At 47.6% G+C, this 22,307-nt stretch overlaps 1 pseudogene; it reads right to left on the bottom strand.

Annotated features, from left to right (window-relative positions):
* The window catches only part of LOC101348156 (low molecular weight phosphotyrosine protein phosphatase pseudogene), a 40,953-nt pseudogene extending 24,463 nt beyond the window's left edge, over positions 1 to 16,490 (bottom strand).
* Positions 16,491 to 22,307: the final 5,817 nt, after the last annotated feature.

The following is a 22,307-nucleotide window of genomic DNA, read 5'->3' as shown; positions in this document are numbered from 1 at the left end:
TAGACTGGCTTCTCCCACTTTATTCTTCTTTTTCAAAACTCTTTTAGTTATTCTATTTCCTTTACCTTTCCATATAAATTTTAGAATAATATTGTCTATATATACAAAAATTCTTGCTAGGATTTTTGCAGGAATTGAGTTAAATCTGTATATCAGTTTGGAATTACCATCAGTCTTAGGCTGGGTTCTCTAGAGAAGCAAAACCAGTTAAGTGGATATATATATAGAGAGAGAGAGAGACAGACAAAGAGATTTATCTCAAGGAAATGGCTCACACAGTTGTAGAGGTTGTCAAGTCCCAGCTCCCTGGATCAGGTGTCAGGCTGGAGGCTTCTCCTGCCTCACATAGCTGCAGGAGCTGACAAACCCAAGATCAGCAGGCAAGATGGCAGGCTGCTGGCTCAAGTCCCAAGAACCAGAGGTCAGAGGATGACAAGCTGGATGCAGGATCCACAGCAAACAAGGAAGCTTTGCCAGAATGTCCATATACAGAGAGATTCAGGTCCCCAAGGAAACTCCCATTACAACTGATTCGGTGATCACATCAGATCACATCATGGAGGATGACTACATCATTACACAACTGCCAAACTACATCATTACATAACTACCAAACCACTGAGAATCATGGCCCAGCCAAATTGACACACAACCTCAACCATCACAGTCCACCCCTTGTCAGCTTGGCACCTGCACAAATCTCCTTAAACCAAACACAATCTCTAAATATAATTACAAAGTCATACTTGCACCTAACATGATACAACTAACATGCATACAACTGAAAATGTGCTAGCCTCATTTACGTTTTATGTTTTATAAGTGAAGAAAACAGAAATATTTGATACACACATACAAGGAGGAAATATTGATACCAATTAGAGTCCTCATTTCTGCAACTGGCCATGTGGTCATAACTGGTATTTAGAACTACCTTCTTCTACCACCCACTCCATATTCCCTTTACCTTCAGCAAGCACCACAACTGGTCGTGGTTCTTTGCCTGGTGGGATGACCCAAACCTTCATTCCTGAAGTGTCTGGGCCATTAGTACACATGTTGGAATTTGGTTACTGTAGTTTTCCATTGACTTTAATCACAGGACATGGTAGTATTAAGAGATGCCCTAAGGGATCTCCTGTATTCTAGACATACTCTTTTTTAAGAGTATGCAACATCAATCCAATTTCTGCCAGATAGTCAGGATCAATAACACCAGCCAATATGGTAACTCCTTTCTTTACCTGTTAGTTCAGAGGCATGAGGAGCCAGGTGGCATTCTTAGCTTCCAGTTCAGAATCTGTGTTGTTTCTCTAGGTGGGAGCATTCCTCCATTTGGAACTAAGACCTCTAGATCTGCAGAGCATAGGGTCATGGGGACAGGAAGAAAAAATTTTGCAAGTGGGTCACTAGAGGTAATAGTGCATGGGCCACTCCAATCTCCACCCCTTAATTCCTAGAACCGTGAATCCTGGCTATGGGAGAAAGAGTACCATATATTGGACACTGGTTTAGAGCAGATACAGCCTCTTGCCCCAACCCTGCAAAGTGTTGCCACCTACCTAGCACCTTAATTGTGTCTTTAGAAGGCCATTCATTCATTCTATCAAGCCAGGTGCTTCAGGATGAGGAGGAACATGGTAAAACCTGTCAATTCCGTGAGCATAGGCCCATTGCTGAACTTCATTTGCTGTGAAGTGAGTCCCTTGATCTGAGGCGTTGCTGTATGGGATACCATGATGGTGGGTGTCATGGACTGAATTGTGTCCCCCCAAAAATGTGTGTATCAATTTGGCTGGGCTACGATTCCCAGTATTGTGTGGTTGTCCTCCATTTTGTGATTGTAGTTTAATGTTAAAGAGGATTAGGATGGGATTTTAACACCCTTACTAAGGTCACATCCCTGATCCAATGTAAAGGGAATTTCCCTGAGGTGTGGCCTGCACCACCTTTTATCTTACAAGACGTAAAAGGAAAGGGAAGCAAGCAGAGAGTTGGGGACCCCATGCCATCAAGAAAGAAGCACCTGGAGCAGAGTGTGTTCTTTGGAACCAGGATTCCTGTGCAGAGAAGCTCCTAGTCCAGGGGAAGATTGATGACAAGAACTTTCCTCTAGAGCTGACAGAGAGAGAGAGCTTTCCCCTGGAGTTGACACCGTGAATTTGGACTTGTAGCCTACTAGACTGTGAGAGAATAAATTTCTCTTTGTTAAAACCATCCACTTGTGGTATTTCTGTTACAGCAGCACTAGATGACTAAGGCAGTGGATAAGGCATTCTGTGCTTCCACAGATGATAGTTTTGGCAGAGGCATTGCATGCGGGGAAGGCAAATCTGTATCCAGAGTAAGTGTCTATCCCAATAAATAAGAAATGCCGCCCTTTCCGTGATGAAAGATCAATCTGGCTGATCGCCTCAAGGAATGGTGCCATATTGGGAATTCAGTGTTGGTCTCTGCTGCTGGCAGATTAGGCATTCAGCAATGGCTGTAGCCAAATCAGCCATGGTGAGTGGAAGTCCAAGCTGCTGAGCCCATGCATAACTTCGATCCCTGCCACCATGGACACTTTGTTCATGAGCCCATTGGGCAATGACAGGAGTGGCTGGGGTAAGAGAGTGACTGGTTTCCACAAAATGTGTCATCCTATCCACTTGATTGTTAAAAATCCTCCCCGGCCGAGGTCATCCTTTGGTGAGCGTTCCTTTGGTGAGACACAAATACCTTCACTTCTTTGGCCCATTCAGAGAGGTCTATCCACATACCTCTTCCCCATATCTCCTTGTGATCAATTTTTCAATCATGTTCCTTCCAAGTCCCTGACCATTCAGCCAAACAGCCACAGCCCATGAATCAGTATACAGTTGCACATCTGGCCATTTCTCCTTCCAAGCAAAGTGAACGATCAGGTGAACTGCTCGAAGTCTGACCATTGGGAGGGTTTCCCTTCACCGCTGTCCTTTAGGGAGGTCCCAGAAATGGGCTGCAGTGCTGCTGCTGCCTCCTTTCAAGTGCTGCCTGCATATCATGCAGAACCATTTGTAAACCAGGCACAGGTGTTCTATTCCTCAGTTAACTAATCATAGGGAGCTCCCCATAAGGCCATATATGCAGACTGGGAGAGGGCAGGTGATGTGACAGGAATGAATATCATGGGCATTTGGGCCACTTCCTCATGCAACTTACTTGTGCCTTCAGGTCCTGCTCATGTCCAATCTCACATATACCACTTCCATTTAATGATGAAGTGCTGCTGTGCACGTCTGACTTTATGGCTGTGTGGCTCAGACAACATCCAGTTTGTGATGGGCAGCTCAGGCCGCATGGTGACTGGGTGGCCCATGGTAAGCATTCCATCTCTACTAAGGCCCAATAACAAGCCAAAAGCAGTTTCTCAAAATGAGAGCAGTTATCTGCAGAAAATGGTAGGGTTTTACTCAAAAATCCCAAGGGCCTGTGCTGTGATTCACCAATATGGGCCTGCCAAAGACTCCAAACAGCATCTTCATCTGCCACTGACACTTCAAGCTCTTTTGGATCTTCTGGATCATATGGCCCAAGTGGCAGAGTCGCTTGTACTGCAAACTGAACCTGTTGCAGAGCCTTCTCTTAGTCTGGGCCCCACTCCAAACTAGCAGCTTTTTGAGTCACTTGATAAATAGGCCAGAGTAGCACCCCAAACAAGGGATATGTTGCCTCCAAAATCCAAAGAGGCCCACCAAGTGTTGCCTCCTTTTTAGTTGTAGAAGGGGACAGATGTAACAACTGATCCTTCACTTAAGAAGGAATATCTCAACATGCCCCACATCACTGGACACATAGAAATTTCACTGAGGTGGAAGGGCCCTGATTTTTTGTTTTACCAATAAGTCAGAGTCATTGATATGTCTTCCTTACTAGGTCCAATGAACATAATGTCATCAGTGTAATGGACCAGTGTGACTCGTGGAAGGAAAAGGTGATCAGGGTCCCTGAAGACTAAATTACAACATAGGGCTGGAGAGTTGATATAACCCTGAGGTAGAACACTGAAGGTATATTGTTGGCCTTGCCAGCTGAAGGCAAACTGCTTCTGATGTTCCTTCAAAACTGGAATCAAGAAATAAGCATTGGCCAAATCAATAGCTGCATACCAGGTACCATGAATGTATTAATTTGCTCAAGCAATGAAACCACATCTGGAACAGTAGCTGCAGTTGGAGTCACCACCTGGTTAAGTTTATGGTAATCCACTGTCATTCTCCAAGATCCGTCTGGTTTTTGCAAAGGCCAAATAGGCAAGTTAAATGGAGATGGGTGGGAATCACCACAAGTCCTTGATTGTAACTCTAATCTCTGTAATCCCTCCAGGAACGTGGTATTCCTTTTGGTTTACTCTTTTCCTAGATGGGGCAGTTCTAATGGCTTCCACTTGGATTCTCCTACCATAATAGCCCTTAATCCACATGTCAGGGATCCAATGTGGGGGTTCTGCCAGTTGCTGAGTATGTTTATTCCAATTATGCATTCTGGAACTGGGGAAATCACTACAGGATGGGTTCAGGGACTCACTGGACCTACTGTGAGATGAAATTGAGCTAAGGCTCCATTAATAACCTAACCTCCATATGCCCCCACTCTGGTGGGTGACAGTGACATTCTGGGTTTCCTGGAATTAGTGTCATTTCAGAGCCAGTATCCAGTAATCCCTGAAAAGTCTGATTATTTCCTTTTCCCCAATGAACAGTCACTCTCATAAAAGGTCATAGATCTTTTTGGGGAAGGTTGGTAGGAATATTAACAGTATATTTTTGACAAGGTAGTAGGGTCCTTTCTCAAAGGGACCTGGCCTCTCCTTCATTCAAGGGGTTGTGAGTCTGTAAATTCACTCAAGTATGAGACTTGATTGAGGGGCTGTGACTCTCTATTCCAGCAATTCTAGTTAGATTGTTGTTCACCTCACCTGGAGCTCCCTTCACGAATTTTTCCTCACCACTGTAGTAAAAGATGTGTCTTCTGGGCACTGAATGTGTAGATCTGTGGGTCTAACCTGATAAATCCACTCTAGCATGCCAACTTCCCTAAGTCTTTGGATACCTTCTTCTATAGTATACCGAGGCAGGTCTGGTACTTCAGCTTGATTTAGTGTAGGCCACCATGTAATCCATGCTCAGCGATCCAACCAAATAAACTATTAGATCCTTTCCTAACCCCTTGAGCTGAAACATTGAATGAAGAATCTATGCTAAGTGGGCCCATGTCAATAAACTCAGACGGATCCAACTTTATGTTCCTTGCACCATTATCCCACACCCTCAATAGCTGTTCCTACACATATTCCCAAGGTTTCTGTTTCTACATATTAGAAAAGTTAAGCAATTCTTCTGGAGTGTAGCGTATATTCCCCTGGGTCATACTTTGGACTTCACCTTTCGGGGCTCACTGGGACTTAAGTCTAGTTATAGGTCTAGAAGCCAAAATGAGTGCTGGGGGTGTGTTTTGAGAACACTCAGCATTGTCTTATAAGACATCTGTCTCAGGCAATGCCCAGGCAATGATTCAGACAAAGACTCTTCAGACACAGCTGGGTTAATCTCATCAGATGGAGGTGGAGAAGCTAATGGTTTCACCGAGGAGGGTGGCTTAGCAGACAAAGGTAGAGTAATCTCTTCAGATGGGAGCGAGAGGCTTGTTCTATTGGCAGGAGTGATTCAACAGAATTTAAGGGCTCGGTGTTCCCAGCTTCTGGATTATCTGCCCATATGTCCCTATCCCAAGTTTCAGGATCCCATTTCTTCCCAATCAATGCCCTCATTTTAACTTCAGACACACCACTCAAGGTTGGGAATTCAGTTGGCATTGTAATTCAGCCACTCTTACAGTAAGACTCTGGATTTGGTTTTCAGCAATATCAGCTTTGTTACTACAAGAAATAAGGCTTTCTTTCAAGGCACAAGTGGAAACTGTGAGGTCTTTTATGCATCACTTGAGCTTTGACTCTGAAACTCTGAACTCATCTCTATCTTTCACTACTTTGTCTAGCAAAAGTAGGGCCAACCAAGCAGCTTCTTTATACTTCTCATTATGACAAAATTGTAGAAAAGTATCAAACATGCACTCAACCGGAGCCTCGCCTCTCACCAATACTTGATCTATTGGTAGTGATATTTTGCATATTTCTACTGCCAACCCACACCATGGGTTAACATGGGTTTACTACTGGAAGCAGAGTCATCAACATCTATAAGACTAATCAGATTTGAGAACCGATTTAGAAAACTCATCCTTACAGTTTTGTTTCTCTAGAACCTCTCTCGGTACCATATGTCTTAGGCTGGGTTCTCTAGAGAAGCAAAACCAGTGAAGTGTCTAAAAATAGAGAGACAGAGACAGAGATTTATATCAAGGAAATAGCTCATGCAGTTGTAGAGGCTGACCCAGTCCATGGGTCAGGCTGGAGGCTTCTCCCGACTCATACGGCTGCAGGGGCTGGCTAAACCAAGATTGGCAGGTCAGATAACAGGCTTCTGGCTCACAGGCTGTGGAGGCCGGCAAATCAAAATTGGCAGGTAAGCGGGCAGGCCACTGGCTCACAGACTGCGGAGGTTGATGAATCCCAAGATTGGCAGTTAAGCTGGCAGATCAAACCCCATGAGCCAGAGGTCAGACGAACAGGAGCCACTGCAGGATCCAGAGCAAGCAAAAGCCCCTGAGCCTTCCAGAAAGCCAACCCATATTGGATGCAGGCCACACCCCCAAAGAAACTCCTTTTCAACTGATTGGTTACTCCTAGTAGATCCCATCATGGAGGTGATTACATCATTATACAACTGTCATACTACATCACTATACAACTGCCAAACCACTGAGAATCATGGCCCTGCCAAGTTGACACACAACCTTAATGATCACAAGTGGTGACTTGACTCACACCCTCTAGTACATCCCACCCTAATCCTACCTCATTAACATAACAGAGAAATCACAACCAAATGGGACCATAACTACAGGCGTAGAGGTTAGGATTTACAACACATCACAAAATGGAGGACAACCACACAATACTAGGAATCATGGCCTAGCCAAGTTGACATATATTTTGGAGGGACACAATTCAATCTATAACGGTGTTGAATTTTGTCAAATATTTTTTCTGCATCAATCAATACTATCATATGATTTTTCTCTTTAGCCTGTTAAAATGATGGATTATAGAGATTTATTTTCAAATATTAAATCAGCCTCACATCCCTAGAATAAAATGTACTTGTTGATAGTGTATAATTCTTTTTATATATTGCTGAATTCTATTTTGCTAATATTTTGTTAAGGATTTTTGTGTCTTTATTCATGAGGGATATTGGTCCGTAGTTTTCTTCTCCTCCCCCTCCTCCTCGCCTTCTCCTTCTTCCTTGTATTTTCTTTGTATGTTTTGGTGTCATGGCAATATTAACTTCATAAAATAATTTGGTGTTTCTTCCTCTTCTATTTTCTGGAAGAGATTGCGCAGACTTAGTGCTAATTCTTCTTTAAATGTTTGGTAGAATTCTCCAGTGAAACCCTCTGGACCTGGAGATTTATTTTAGGGGTGCTTTTAAATTACTATTAAATTTCCTTAATAGTTGTAGAGCTATTCAAATGGCCTTTTCATATTTGGTGAATTGTGGCAATTTGTGTTTATTAAGAAAATGGTCCATTTCATTTAAGTTGTCAAATATATGTGTATATAGTTGTTCATGTTATTGTTGTTGTTAGGTGCCATTGAGTCAGCTCTGACTCATAGCAACCATATAGGACAGAGTAGAACTACCTCATAGGGTTTACAAGGAGCAGTTGGTGGATTCGAACTGCCAACCTTTTGGTTAGCAGTCGAGCTCGTAACCATTATGCTACCAGGGCTGCATAGTTGTTTGTAGTATTTCCTTATTATCTTTTTTTTATATCTGTGGGGTCTGTAGTGATATTTCCTGTTCTAGTCTTGATATTGATGATTTATGCCTTCTTTGTATCTTTTCTTTTTGTCAGTCTTACTAGAAGTTTGTCGATTTCATTGATCTTTTCAAAGAACCAGCTTTTTTGTTTCATAGATTTTCGGTATTGTTTTTCTGTTTTCAATTTCATTGATTTCTGCTCTTTGTTATTTCCTTCCTTCTGATTGCTTTTTGGTTATTTTTTCTTATTTTGAAGTGGAAGCTTAGATTATTGGTCAAGACTTTTCCTCTTTTATATGTGTGCATTTAGTGCTATAAATTTCCCTCTCAGCACTGCTTTAGCTATGTCTCACAAATTTTGATATGTTGCATTTTCTTTTTTATTCAGTTCAATGTCTTTTTTAAATTTTCCTTGAGACTTCCTCTTTCACTCGTGGTTATTTGCAAGTGTGTTGTTTAGTTTCCCAAGTGTTTAGAGACATTTCTGTTACCTTTCTGATACTGACTTCTAGTTTGATTTCAATTGTGATTGGAGAACACACTCTATATGACTTCAACTCTTTTAAATTTGTTCAAGTTTGTTTTATGGCCAAGGGTATTTTCTATATTGGTGTATATTCCATGGGCACTTGAAAAGAATATGTATTCTGCTATTTTTTGGTAGAGTGTTTTATAAATGTCTATTAGATCCTATTAGATAGATAGTGTTGTTGTGTTTTCTATATGCTTGCTGATTTTCTGCCTAGTTCTATCAATTGTTGAGAGAGGAGTGTTGGAGTCTCCAACTATAATTGTGGGTTTGCTTATTTATCCTCTTAATTACATCAGTTGTGGCTTCATATATTTTTTATCTCTGTTGTTCAATGCATACACGTTTAGGATTGCTATGTTTTCTTGGTGGGTTGACCCTTTTATCTTTACGGAATGCCCCTCTCTGTCTCTGATAATTTTCTTTGCTCTGAAATCTATTTATCTAATGTCAATATAGCCACACCTGCTTTCCTTTGATTAATATTTGCATGATATATCTTTTTCATCATTTTTCTTTCAGTATTCTTCTATGGTTATATTTGAAATTAGTTTCTTAAAGACAGCATATAGTTGGGTCATGTTTTTCGTGCACTCTGCCAATCTCTGTCTTTTAAATGGTATATTTAGACTGTTTACATTTAATGTAATTATTGATATGTTAGGGCTTAAGTCTTCCATTTTATTTTTTGTTTCTGTTTCTCACTAGGTTTTTTGTTTCTGTTTTCTTTTCTCTGTCTTTCTGTGGATTACTTGAACATTTTTAAAATTCCATTTTTATTTATAGTGTTTTTGCATGTATCTCTTTGTATAGCCTTTTATTAGTGGTTGCTCTAGGTATTACATTATATATCTATAACTTATCATAATCTACCTGTGTCATCATTTTACCACTTCAAGTGCAGTATAGAAATCTTATGTCGTTTTACATCTTCTTACCTCCCCTATTTATAATTGTCTTAAACATTTCCTCTACACAAATTTACAACCACATAAGACAATGTTATGATTTAGACAACTCAAGAAGACTTATTGTATTTATGCATATTTTTACTTACTATGTTCTTTTTTCCTTCTTGGTGTTCCAAGATTCCTTCTTGTATTGTTTCCTTTCTGTTTAGACAACTTTCTTTAGCCGTTCTTTTAGAGTAGGTCTGCTGGTGACAAATTTTTGTAGTTTTCCTTCAACTGAGAATGTCTGGATTTCTGCTTCATTCCTAAAGGATATTTTCTCTACATATAAGATTTTGGGTTGACAGTTCTTTTCTTTCAGCATTTGAAAAATATTGTGCCCCTTCCTGTTGATCTTCATGGTTTCTGATGAGAAATCTGCTGTCATGGTAATTGCTTTTCGCCTGTATGTAAGGTCATTTTTCTCTGGCTGCTTTCAAGATTTTTTGTTTGTCTTTAATTCTCAGAAGTTTATCATGAGTCTTGGCATGGATTTCTTTGAGCTTATCCTATATATGGTTCACTAAGCTTCTTGAATCTGTAGATGTAGGTCTCTTGCCACATTTGGAAAGTTTTCAGCCATGATTTTTTTGAGAACTTTTTCAGCCCCATCCTGTGTCTCCTCTTTTTCTGATGACATGAATGTTATGAATGTTAGATCTTCAGTACCACAGGTCTATGAGACTCTGTTTTGTTGTTTGTTTCTTTCAGTCTATACTCTCCGTTCTTCATATTGGGTAATTTCTATTTTTCTATCTTTCAGTTCACTGATTCTTTTCTCTGTCCACTCCATTCAACTATTGAGCCCATCCACTGACCTGATAATTTTGGTTATTGCATTTTTCATTTCTAAAATTTCCATTTGGTTCTTCTTTATATCTTCTATTGCTTTGCTGAAGCTTTCTATTTTTTTAATTTTTTCAAGTGTATTTATAATTGCTTATGAAAGCATTTGTCTTAGTCATCAAGTGCTGCTCCAACAGAAATACCACAAGTGGATGGCTTCAACGAAGAGAAGTCTACTCTCTCAAAGTCCAGTAGGCTACAAGTCCAAACTAAGGGTGCCAGCTCCAGGAGAAGGCCCTCTCTCTCTGTCGGCTCTGGAGGAAGGTCTCTGTGATGTGTCAATCTTCCCCTGGTCCGGGAGCAGCCCAGCGCAGGAACCCCACATCGAAAGGATGTGCTTCACTCCCGGCACCCCCCTCCTGGTGGCATGAGGCTCCCATGTGTCTCTGCTTGCTTCTCTCTTCTACATCCCAAAAGAGATCAGCTTGAGACACCATCCAGTCCTGCAGATATCATCAGTATAACCTCATCACAGTGATAAAGTTTACAACACATAAGGAGATCACATATAACTTCATCACAGTGATAGAGTTTACAACACATAAGGAAATCACATCAGATTACACAATCATACAATACTGGGAATGATGACCCAGCCAAGTTGACAGATATTTTGGGGAGACACAATTCATTCCATAACAGCATTTTATCACTGATGTTTTAAAATCTTTGTCAGAACATAATGAACACAATCAATGTTACTGAATTGCACATGTACAAAATTGTTTAATTGGCAAATGTTTTGTTATATATATATATATTATATATAGTTTTACAACAATTAAAAAAATATTTGCCAGACAATTCTAACATCTCTGTTATCTTGGTGTTGGCACCGATAGATTGGTTTTTATTTTTTATTTTCATTCAGTTTGAGACCTTCCTGCTTCTTGGTATGACAAGTGATTTTCTGTTGAAACCTGGACATTTTCATATTATGTTATGAGATTCTGGATTTATTTAAACCTTCTGTGTTAATTAAAGGAGTCTTGGTGGCACAGTGCTTAAGTGCTCAACTGCTAACTGAAGGGTCAGCAGTTCAAACCCACCATCTGTTCCATGGAAGAAGTGGCAGTCTGCTTCCATAAAGATTACAGCCTTGGAAACCCTATGTGGCGGTTCTACTCTGTCTTATAGGGTCACTATGAGTTGGAATTGATTCGACAGCAACAGGTTTGTAGGTTTGGGTTAGCTTTTTATGACGTCACTCCAGTAGGAAAGGGGTTATGCCACCTTGTTACTGCCAGGTAAAGGTAGAAGTCCAGGTTCCTCACTAGACCTCTGTTGACACCTGAGATGGGGGGTCTCATTGTTAATTCTGGGTTGTAGTGAGAGAGTTATGGCTCCCCATGTGGTCTCCACTGACACCCTGGTGGATAGCTTCATTAATGCTGGGCAATGGTGAAAGTCCTGACTCTCCACTAGACCTCTTCTGAGACCACGCTAGTAGAGAGGGGGAGGGCCACTTCTTGACTGCAGGGTGAAGGTGGTCCAGACTCCCCAGCTTATCTTCACTGGTTCTACAGTGGGCAAGGGGGCCCTCATTATCAGCTAGAAGGAATAAAAGTTCCAGCTCTCTACTTGGCCTTTTCTGAGACCAACCTTTCTGGGTTGTTGGAGTGCCATATTACCACCTCATGAGTGTGGAAGTCCAGGCTCCTCACTTGGCCTTTGCTGGCAGGGAGAGAGATGGGGGTCACAATTTTTCTGTATTATTTGTCTGGTGTAGAGTAGTTATTGTCTAAAATTTTTCTGTCTTGCTAGGTTGCCCCTTTCCTTGTCTTTTGGCTAGAGACAGCATGCTTTGGTGGCCTTTTTCTTATCCGCACTTGTTGCAGTATCTGTGTTTCTTCAGCTTCAAGACTGGGATATATGAGGAAAAAGAAGACCCAGGGAAGTTATCACCGTGATTTTCCTTACGTCACAACATAAGGTGGTCTGCCTTCTTCCCTTTCCACCTTTCAGAGGCTTCTTATTGTTGTTTTATATATAATGTCCAGGGTTTTTGGTTGTACTTAGCAGGAGGAATAGGGAAAATTACATCTATTCTATCTTCCCAGAAGTAGAAGTCAGCTCCTGGTTTTTTTTTTTTTTTCCATTGCATTTATCACCATCTAACATCCTACATACTTTTCTTAGTTTTCTGGCCTATTATCTATCTCTCGGCAAAAACTTTTTGGTTCATCTTGCTCACTGCTGTACCCTCAATGTCAAAACAGTGTCTGATATATAGTAAGCACTCAATATCTATTTGTTGAATAAGTAAATGAGCAGTAGAGAGAGAAGGGAATACCCAAGATTAGGGTAAAGGGAGATCCTAGGATGACAGCTGTGCATGAGCAGTCCAGATTGGGGCAGATCAGCGGCTCAGGAGAGCCTGTGGAATCTGAATGCCCCAAGAGGAGATTTAGATGGCTGGCAGATTTAGATGGTTAGCTAGGGCTAATTTGATTATAAGTACATAGAAAACTAGGCAAAAAAATAACAAATATTTTTTTAAAGATAATTATTAACTCTAGAGAAAGTGAAAAGTTGTCTAGGAAAGGAAGAGCAGTCACAATTTACTGGGGTAGGTCCAGGTTTTGCGGAGCCTGAAAGCTTAGACAATTGGTGGGGGAGGACTCTTTAAGAAAAGGAAAATACTAAATGGGGAATAAATCTGATTAAATCTCAGAGCAATTTCAGGAACCTTTGTAACTTCCTGTCCTGATCTGTGGGTAGTTCAGGGGGACAGTGGAGGGTGGAGAGAGCTGTCGACTCTGCCCCTACCACCGGCTTTCCGGCTTTCCGGCAGAAGAGCCCGAGTCCAAGGCAGTGGGAGGTTGACAGGGGGCCAGCAGCCTTGGAGAAAGTTAACAGCAGCACTTTAGCAGCACCCACTGGCCCAGGAAAAAGCCCGAACTCCTCCACGTGCACTCAAAACCCTCTGCCTCAGGCACGTTATCTTTCCAGCCCTGTTTTTCTCTCCACCGGACAGTAATCAGTCCATGAGCACACCACACGCTTATGCCACTGGGTCCTGCTCGGGCTGGTCCCTTGCTTGGCAGGCCCTCTCCTCCCCCTTGTTGTTCATGTGTAGAAACTCCATGGCACTTCAAGGCTCAGTACCAAAGCTGCCTCTTCTGTGAGGTGTCCGCATCTAACAGTCCCCACCCCCTCCCCAGACGCAGCCCACTGTGCTGGGAAGAAGTCAAACCTAGTGGACTTGAATCCCAGCTCTGTCACCTACGACTTACGTGACCTCAGATGTGTTACTTGATCTCTTTGAACTTAAGGTTTTATCATCTGTAAGTGTAAATAATAACGTCGATCCTGCAGGATTACACGTGGCAAGGGTAAATAAGTACTTGCTCTACTCCTTTCCTGGAGCATTTGGCTGGCTCTGTGGCTGCCCTTGGTCCCTCCCTCCCTCCCTGGTGTAGGCAGTTATTCACGTGTATGAATCTCCCATTCAGTCAGGATACTTTCAATGTACTCTGAGCACCCACCATGTAAAATCAGACCACAAATCTCTGTGCCCGTGACAATGAACCACATAGAACCCTCTGTTCACTTCCCCCACTCCTTCATGAAGCTTGTATTACTCTGCATGGGCAATGTATTGTGCTCCACGGGGTGAGATTAATGAGACAGAAATAATTTTTTAAAACTTATACTTATCGTTTGAATTGGTAAAATATTCTAAATTCAAAAGCTACAAAAGAATACACAGTGAAAAATAAGTCTCCCTCCCAACCCTGTCCTCCAGCCCTACTCATGAGAGGCAACCATTGCTAACAGTTTCTTTTGTATCCTTCCACATACATATACATATATGCCAACAAGTGTTACATATCTTTTCATTTAAAAATGTTAGTATGCTTCACACTTCGCTTTTTGTGCTTAACATGGCTTTGAAATCCTTTTCTAACAGCATATAGAGAGCATACCCATTGTTTGACAGCTTCACTGATGGATGATGTATCGTGATTTATTTAACCCCTCGCATGTTGTTGAAGATTGAAGTTGTTCCCAACTCCTTGCTATACCAGCAGTGCTGCAGGGAATAACCTCAAACTCCCGGGAATGACGGAATTTCACCCCTTAACTCTAGCACCAGCCTCTGACTCAGCTCAACCCCAGCCCTCCCAGCTCAGGGGTCTGCCTGCCCCAATCTTTCTCCAAACGTGTACTGAGCCGTCCTCTGTGCCAGGCTCTGTTCAAGGCCGTGGAGTGTCCAAGCCCAGTCCTGCCTCACAGAGTTCGCATCTAGAGGGAGAGAGATACAAGGTGTTAAGCCTTGGGATGGAGAATTGCTGCCCCTCACTTCACACCACTCCCCGCCCACCCAGGAAGTCAGAGTGAGGGCCCCAAAGTTTGATCCTTGATAGCATTAACCCTAGGTGATCTCCTGGCCCTCTGTGAATGGGAGGACAGGGAAGGGGGAGGCACAGGGTATGGCTGGACAGTCAGAAGAGTGGACAGATGGACTACCCATTGGCCATAGCTGCCAACCTGCTTGTTGACTGCTGTGACCATCTACTCCCTGAAAGGTGTCCTGGCTGCCTGCTAACCCTCTGGGGCCTCCTGTACCAACCTCCCCCCGCCCCCCACAACACACACACACACCGTCATGTCAGGACTGGGCCGCTTTCCACCTCCTCACTTTCAAAACAACCAGTCTGTCCCATCGGAAGGGCTCTGAGAAGCTTACTTGGTGAGTTAACAGCTGGGTGGTGGGGTGTGCGTGGCAGGTACTACCTTTAGATAGGCTCCTTTTAGCCCAACAGAGTGAAGCTCTCATGTTGGACCTCTGGGTGTCGAGACCATAGCAAGCCTTTCAAGCCCCTCAAATCCCATTATTCAGATGGCTCTCCAGTCTCCCCTCCTGAAGTCACTTGGCAAAGCCTTCCCCACCTCAAAATGCTGTTCCCCCTGCCCTGCTGGCCGTCATGTCCAAAACGCTGCCTTGAGAGCGTAGAAGGCTCTGTTGCACAATGCTCCTTGCCAAGGGCAAGCATTCCTAGAGAGGTAGCGCAGAGTGATTAGTGTGGACCAAGCCCCTTCATGACAAGTTCTGATGAAGGGCAGTGAGGAAGCAAATTTGGGGAGGAAGGCCACAGTGGGTGCCCTGAGCAGCCAGGGGTGGGAGGGTGCTCTGGGGAAGGTTCTTGAAAACAGAAGCAAAGGTGCCGTGTGACAGGGGCTAGTGTGAGCACTGAATGAGGCGTCCTCCCAGGGCTGAGCCTTTCTCTGCTGTGTAGGGTCAGTGTGTTTTATAGGAGGCTTAAAAGCCTCAGTCTCTGGCTATGGGGCTCCCTGGTCACAGGGACAACACAGTCGCAGGCAGTACTTGGAGCTCAGGACCTTGAACTCCAGAATGCCCGTAAGTGTGAGGTGAGTGGGACCTTTCACCTGCTTGCTGCTGTCTGCCCTCCACTGCCCCCAAACACTGGTCTGGTTCCTCCCGATGGGCCCACTCCCCTCTGGCCCTTTCATAAGGTGTTGCGCGTTCTCTTATTCGATGTTCATTCCTTCAGCACCTATTAGACGCCAGGCATTGTGCTAACTTGTGTCTGGCCCTTTGGGGAGCTCCTGGGACAGCCCACAGAGTAACTAAAGCCGGTCCGCAGCGGAAAGTCGGTAAAGGGCTTCTCCTGGCTGCTGTTGACCCTTCAAACAGGGCGGAGATGAGCTCGCGGGCGCGTGTTCGTGCAGGGTCCGTTGTGTAAAGACTCAAGGGTTAAGTAAGTGCATAAGGGCTACGGGCTGCGGTCATCAGCCAGACCCTGGTCCTGAGACACAGCCAGAACTAAAGCGCCCCTTGCGAGGGGTGGGGGGCAGGGGGTTCGCAATGTAAGTCACATCAGCGGGCATCCATGCTATTCTGACTGCCGGGTGGATGTGTATGGGGTGCATCTACACATCTAAGATGGGTCTGTGTGTAGGCTGAAGATGCAAACAGGACAGGCAAAGCCCGCCGCGGCGCTGCCAGCTCGGTGAGAGCATAGGGTGGAGGACCGCAGGTTTCCTGCGTCGATCCCTAACTCTTGGCTGAGCTCCGCGTTCTTTGCAGACGCTCCCTGCGCCTCCCCCGCTCCGGCTGCCGCGGCGCAGGCGCCGGCGGAGCTGGACGCCGCCGAGCGGGAGCGGGTTACCAAGCTCAGGCCGGGCTCCCGGGGGATCAGGTGAGCGACCCGCGCCGAGCCGCCCCCGCTCCCTGGGCGAGGACACCCGCCCAGCTGGGCCCGCCGCGCTGCGCCCGCCCCCACCCCCCATCGCCTGGCAGCCACCCGCTTTGCCTCTCTTAGCATCCCTCCTCCTCCCCGTGCCAGGCCATCCCTCTCCCCCTGCCTGGCATGCCCCTCCTCCCTCTGGCTGGCACCCCCTCCTCCCCCTGCCTGCCATCCCCTCCTCCCCCTGCCTGGCACCCCCTTTCTACCGTATGTTATGCATCTCCCCTTGTCCCCCCTGCCTGCCCCCCCCCTGTCTTGCACCTCCCCTCCTCCCCCTGCCTGCACCTCCCTTATCCCCCCACCTGACACCTCCTCTTGCCCCCACCTGGCACCCTCCCGCCTCCTCTCTGCCTGCCATCCCCCTTCTTCTCTGCCTGGCATCCCCTCCTCCACCTGCCTGGCATCTCCTCTCTTCCCCTGCCTGGCACCTCCCTTCTACCCCCTGTTGTGTGCCTCCCCTCCTCCCCCCTGCCTGCCACCCTCTCCTATCCCCTGTCTTGCACGTCCCCTCCTCCCCCTGCGAGGCCATCCCTCTCCCCCTGCTGGCATACCCCTACTCGCCCTGACTACACCTTTCTCATCCTCCCACCTGGCACCCCCCTTCCCCCCACAGGGCACCCTCCTTGCTCCCCCTGCCTGGCATCCCCTCTTCCCCCACCTGACTTCCTCCTCCTCCCCCTGCCTGCCTGCCATCCCTCTCCTCCCCTACCTGGCACCCTGTCCTCCCCCTGCCTGCCATCCCCTCCTCCCCCTGCCTGGTATCCCCCCTCCTCTGCCTGCCTGTCATCCCTCTCCTCTCCCTGCCTGGCACTCCTTCCTCCCCCTGCCTGGTACCCCCTCCTCCCTGTCTGGCACCTCCCTCCTCCCCCTGCTTGGCATCCCCCTCCTCCCTATGCCTGGCATCCCCCCTCCCCTTGCTGCCATCTCTCTCCTCCCCCGCCTGCCATCTCCTTCTTCCCCCTGCCTGGCACCCCCTTCTCCCCCTGCCTGCCATCCCCCCTCCTCCTTATCTGGCACCTCCCTCCTGCCCCTGCCTGCCATCCCCCTCGTCCCACTGCCTGCCATCCCTGCTCCTCCCCCTGGCTGCCATCGCAGTCCTCCCCCAGCCTGGCACTCCCCTGCTCCCCTTTTGTTAGCATCTCCCCTACGTAGCACCTTGCCATCCTCCCCCCGCCTGACACCTTCCCTGTCTCCACTTGGCATCCTCCCCTGAGGTCCTTCCCCATTCATGTAGTCCTTCTGTCTCCCACTTTCCTGCAGGACCCCTCCCCGAAGCCCTGGGCTAGTAACCTCTCCCTCTTCAGGCTCGGGCAGTGGTCCTTGCCTCAAACCATTTCAACGCCTCCAACCTCAGCATACCCCCCCACCTCCAGCCTTCCCCTTCCAGCTCACTGCTAATGGGTAGCACTTCCCTTTTCTCCTCGCCCCTTTCTTTCAGAGATGCCCCTTGGCCAACACCACCTTTTGCCCCTGTGGCTCAACCATGACCCCAAACAACTCTCAAGCTCTCCCCCTTTCCCCTGTATACAGGCACACCCCTATACCCGCAGACCCCAGCACTGCCCTTGCCTCATCCACCATGCCACCACTCCCACCATCTGCCCGGGGATCTCCATTCAGAAATTTGCTTCTGATTCCAGCCTGCTCTTCAGGCTGGAGGATGAGGCAAGGGCCAGGCAGGCTGCTGGGGCACCAGGGCTGACACCAGGGTGGCATGTACACAGGGGCTGGCTGACTGAGGAGCTGACTACCTGCCCTCCACCCCTTGGGTTCCCCGGGCCACCTCTGGGCATCTCAAATGCCTAGCTCTCTCTCTCCACCAAACTTGCCTTCCTCTGCCAGGGCCTGGGTGCTGGCTGGGGTCCCTGTTCTCTTCCTTCTTGCTCTTTGTCCCGGCAGGACTCTGGAGCTGGTCTCCATTTCTGCCTCCTGTACCACCCCAGCACAGGACTGGTCCCCTCCAGCCTGCCTTCACAGCTTCCAGGCTTCGTCCTCAGGCCTCCCTTGCAGGGAATTTGGCCCACATGGCCGCCCCTTAGGCATTTACAGACCCACTTGGAATCTGTATTTGGGCTGGGGCTGGCCCATCCTCCCACTGCCCTCTCCTTTCAGATCTCCTCAGCATGGCCCCTGGCACTGCCAGTGCGGCGGTTCCGGGCCCAGGCTCTGAGAGGGCACTGGATGATTCTCCCATTGCAGGACCCTGCCACCTATGACTCCAGGCCTTCAGCACCCACCCGCCGTGGTACAGGTAGGCGTGTCCTTTCCCCTGCAGCCCAGAAGCAGGCAGCTGCCAGCCCTCGGCCATGCTGCATGGTACCCTCTGTGCACTCTAGCCCCAACTGGCCTCCTTAGGGCCCATGGCAGTGCTTCTCCCCACACCTCCCACTGCCGGAGCTTGCTGACGTCTGTCAGTCAGGCCCTGCTCCCTTCCTTGCTCTACCTCTTGCTGAATGTTTCCGTACTTCCTGGCATCCCTAGGCCTCTGAGAGCCACTCTGAATTTGTGGTTCACGTGAAAATTGTGTGGGCTCCACTTTCTCCCCCCATGTGTATGTCTGGTACACAGACACCAGACACACGTCCTCTGCACACCTGCACACACGTGCGTGCATACACATGAACACACAGCGTATGCACACTGCTGTCTGCTAGCTGGAAGGAATCTGTCGACCCCCTGGTACAACTTGGACTCTAGAAACTTATCCCCCCACACTGCTACTTTGGTGAACCTTTAGAAGGTTTCCAGGGCCCAGGCAGAGGGGTTGTTCTTGACAGGAGGGGAGTGGGTGGCAGCCTGTTGCGTGAACTCTGGTGGGGGACAACACTGTACGGCCACAGACAGTCCTTGAGCTCAAAGTGTTCCCAGGTCCTGTGCACACATCACCCTCCTGAGCCTCCTCCCCTCCACCGAGTGAGCTGAGGACCCTCGGGCCATCCCAGATGAACCCCCTTTGGGTGGGTGTGCTACTGCCATGGAGCCTTGTTAAGCTGTAGGAGAGGTTGGAGCTGGACCTGAAGCCTGAGGTCTCATCTGGGTTCTGCCTGGCCCGCCCACCTGTCACTGTGGCCACCCTCACTGGCCGTAGGGCCAGCATCTAGCAGGAGAGCAGACTCAGCAGGCTCTGCTGGCCTGGGGGTCTGGGAAAGGGGGCAACAGGTGCAATTTAAAATGGGCTTTCAGAAAGCAGGGCCGGGGCATGGGTGGGCAGAATGAAAGAGTACCTTCTCAGATTCCCCTTCCTCAGTGGGGCAAAGGAACACCCCTCCTACCCGGGCTGCTCTGAAGGGATGGGCGGGGGGCCTCTGGGGCAGGAGTGCATCCTGGTGGTACTAGTCCCAGAGTGGCCCTGGTCATGGGGAGCCTCGGCCTTCCATGTGATGAGGTGGTGAGGAGTGAGATGTGGGGGAAGCACATGTTGACATGCACTTGGGCTCCATCCAGCACATGCAGGTTGGAGGTGGGGAGCTGGTGCTGACTCTCCAGGTGGCTTGTGCATGCGCCTGGTCATAGGGATGCTGAGAAGCCCCACCACCACAACCACTGGCGTCTAGACAGTGCCCTGCTGGGCAGGCACAGGCAGACAGTGCCTGTGGGTGATTGCACTTGAGTGCTCGACCTTGGTGAGCATTAAGTAGCGAGGTCATGAGCCGGAAATGTCACTGGGAGGGGACACTGGGAGGAGGCTGAGCTGCAGGGCGTGGGGTGAGCCAGTGGCCTACAGTGTTGGCTGGATTCGGAGCGCTCTTGACTTGCTGCACCAGAAAACCAGCCTGAGGCCATAGCCTGCTTATGGTGGCACTCAGCCAAGGGACACCTTGTGGGTGGTATGGTGTCCCCCCCCCACCATGTCCCTTGCTGCTGAGGGATGTGGGGACCCTTGGTCACTCCCAAGGGACTGGTCATATGCAGTCAGTCACTTCAGCCTTACCCACTCTTGGGACAGCACATGCTGTTGGATTTGCACTCCAGGCCGTGAAACAGACTTGTTTTGGGACCTAAACTTCTGTCCAGGAGCTTTGAGAATGAGCCTCCTGAGTGTGTACCCACTCCTGCCTTTACTGGAATTTACAAACCTGCATGGACTCCCATGTCAGCCTTCTCCACAGGCTGAGGCCATTTGCAGAGACACATATAGTGGGGAAATCAGGACACAGAGAGAGTAGGGCAGGAAAAATACATTGTAGCCAGGGGGAGGTTAGAGCACAAAATGCAGACCCTGAGGTGCTGAGACCTGCTAAAGCTGCAGCGGTAGTTCTCTCTTCCCACCTGAGTCACACTGTCCATAAGACAAAAGTCAGACCACTTGCTCGGGGGATACTGTGTGATAAGCTAAGCGATGTCCTCAACAATATCACAACAGTTTCCTAGGGCTACAGCAAGGACAAAACAGTACTGTTCAGGCATATATGTATTGCTGATCTTGCTTAATCCAAAAATAAAACCTAGAGGAATGCATAGTCTACCTTCAGGAAATACTCTGTATTAACATTTACAACAAAGTGTCATAAATATCAGACAGCAGGAAGGCTTATTTAAAATTGAGAATTAAACACAAAGTCACATTCTGGGGATGGGTAATATCCTCATATGAGAATAAAGAGCATCATCAGCACATATGCCGAAAGGCTGTCCAGTGCACACCAGGTCCTGAGAATGAGGCACAGATGTCAGAGATGTATCTATCAACTCTACTGTAGAGAAAGCTGGACTGAAGAAAGTGGCTCAGACCCAAGGCTCAAATGCAGGAGGCAGGTCCTACGCCCTAACCGGGGCTTGCTTACCTGGGCATGGGGACAGGAGAAGGTGCACTCCATCCTACAGTGGACTTGCTCAAAAGAGAAGAGCAGCTGTGGAAACCACCCCTTCAACCCCTTAGCCTCACCCAGAAGAACTTGTTCCGTAGATGTCAGACCCTTACACTCCAGCAGACAGACCTTACAACTCCTTCTTCTCAAGAGGAAGAAGATGGGGAGAGGGTACAAAGTATGATTCTGGAGCCCTGTCTCCTGGGGAACAGAAGGATCTTTTGGACACACACAGGCAAGAAAGTAGCAAGGTGGGGTAGAGCATGTGGCCTTAGTCGCCAGCCTTCCCTACCTCCCCACATCGCAACAGCCACCAGGTCCTTTTACTTGATTCTATTTCCTAAGCATATCTCACCTCCCCACCCTGGCCCACCACCACAGTCTTCTACCTGGAGATTTGATGGCACCTGACTGGATGCCCATCTTGGTCTGGCCCTCCACCACCCCACCCAGCAGAGCAGTCAGAACCGGGGTCCAGAAACACTAACAGGACAGCCCAGACTTTGGTTTCCCTTTCCCTCACTCGGGGGCCTTCACGTGGCTGTCCCTTCAGCTGCAGCCCCCTGCCAGCTCCTGTCGCCTGGCTGACTATGCTCTTCCTCCAGACTTAAACCTTAAACAAGGGAGACGTTCCCTACGCCCAGTTAGGACTTAAGTCCCACTCTCTGTCCCCTAGCACTTACCAAAAGTTTAATTTCAGTATTTCACTGTACTGCTCCGTAAAGGCAGGGACTGTGCCTGTCGTGTTCAGCACAGAACGCAGAGGAACAAGGAGTGAATGAGCGGGTGGAGAGAAGGCAGCGGCCCTGACGGGTCCTTCTAAAATGAGCCTACATCCCTCTTTGCGCTGTCTGCTCTTACCCTCTGACACCACAGCCACCAAGGGTCTGCCTTCTTGCCTGCCAGCCTGTCCTGCTGACACCTGGGCTGGGCCATGCAAGTCCTCTTGTCCACACCAGGGCAGGTCTCCCCCTGGAGCTTCCGCAGCAGCAAGACCTTGCTGTCTTCAAGGAAGCACATTCCATTTTCAATTGCTGGGGAGTCCCTGGCTG

Source organism: Trichechus manatus, unplaced genomic scaffold (genome assembly GCF_000243295.1).
Source record: "Trichechus manatus latirostris isolate Lorelei unplaced genomic scaffold, TriManLat1.0 scaffold00020, whole genome shotgun sequence".
NCBI classification, from domain to species: domain Eukaryota; kingdom Metazoa; phylum Chordata; class Mammalia; order Sirenia; family Trichechidae; genus Trichechus; species Trichechus manatus.
The sequence above is the reverse complement of the archived record's forward strand: the minus strand, read 5'-3'. Positions and strand labels throughout refer to the sequence as shown.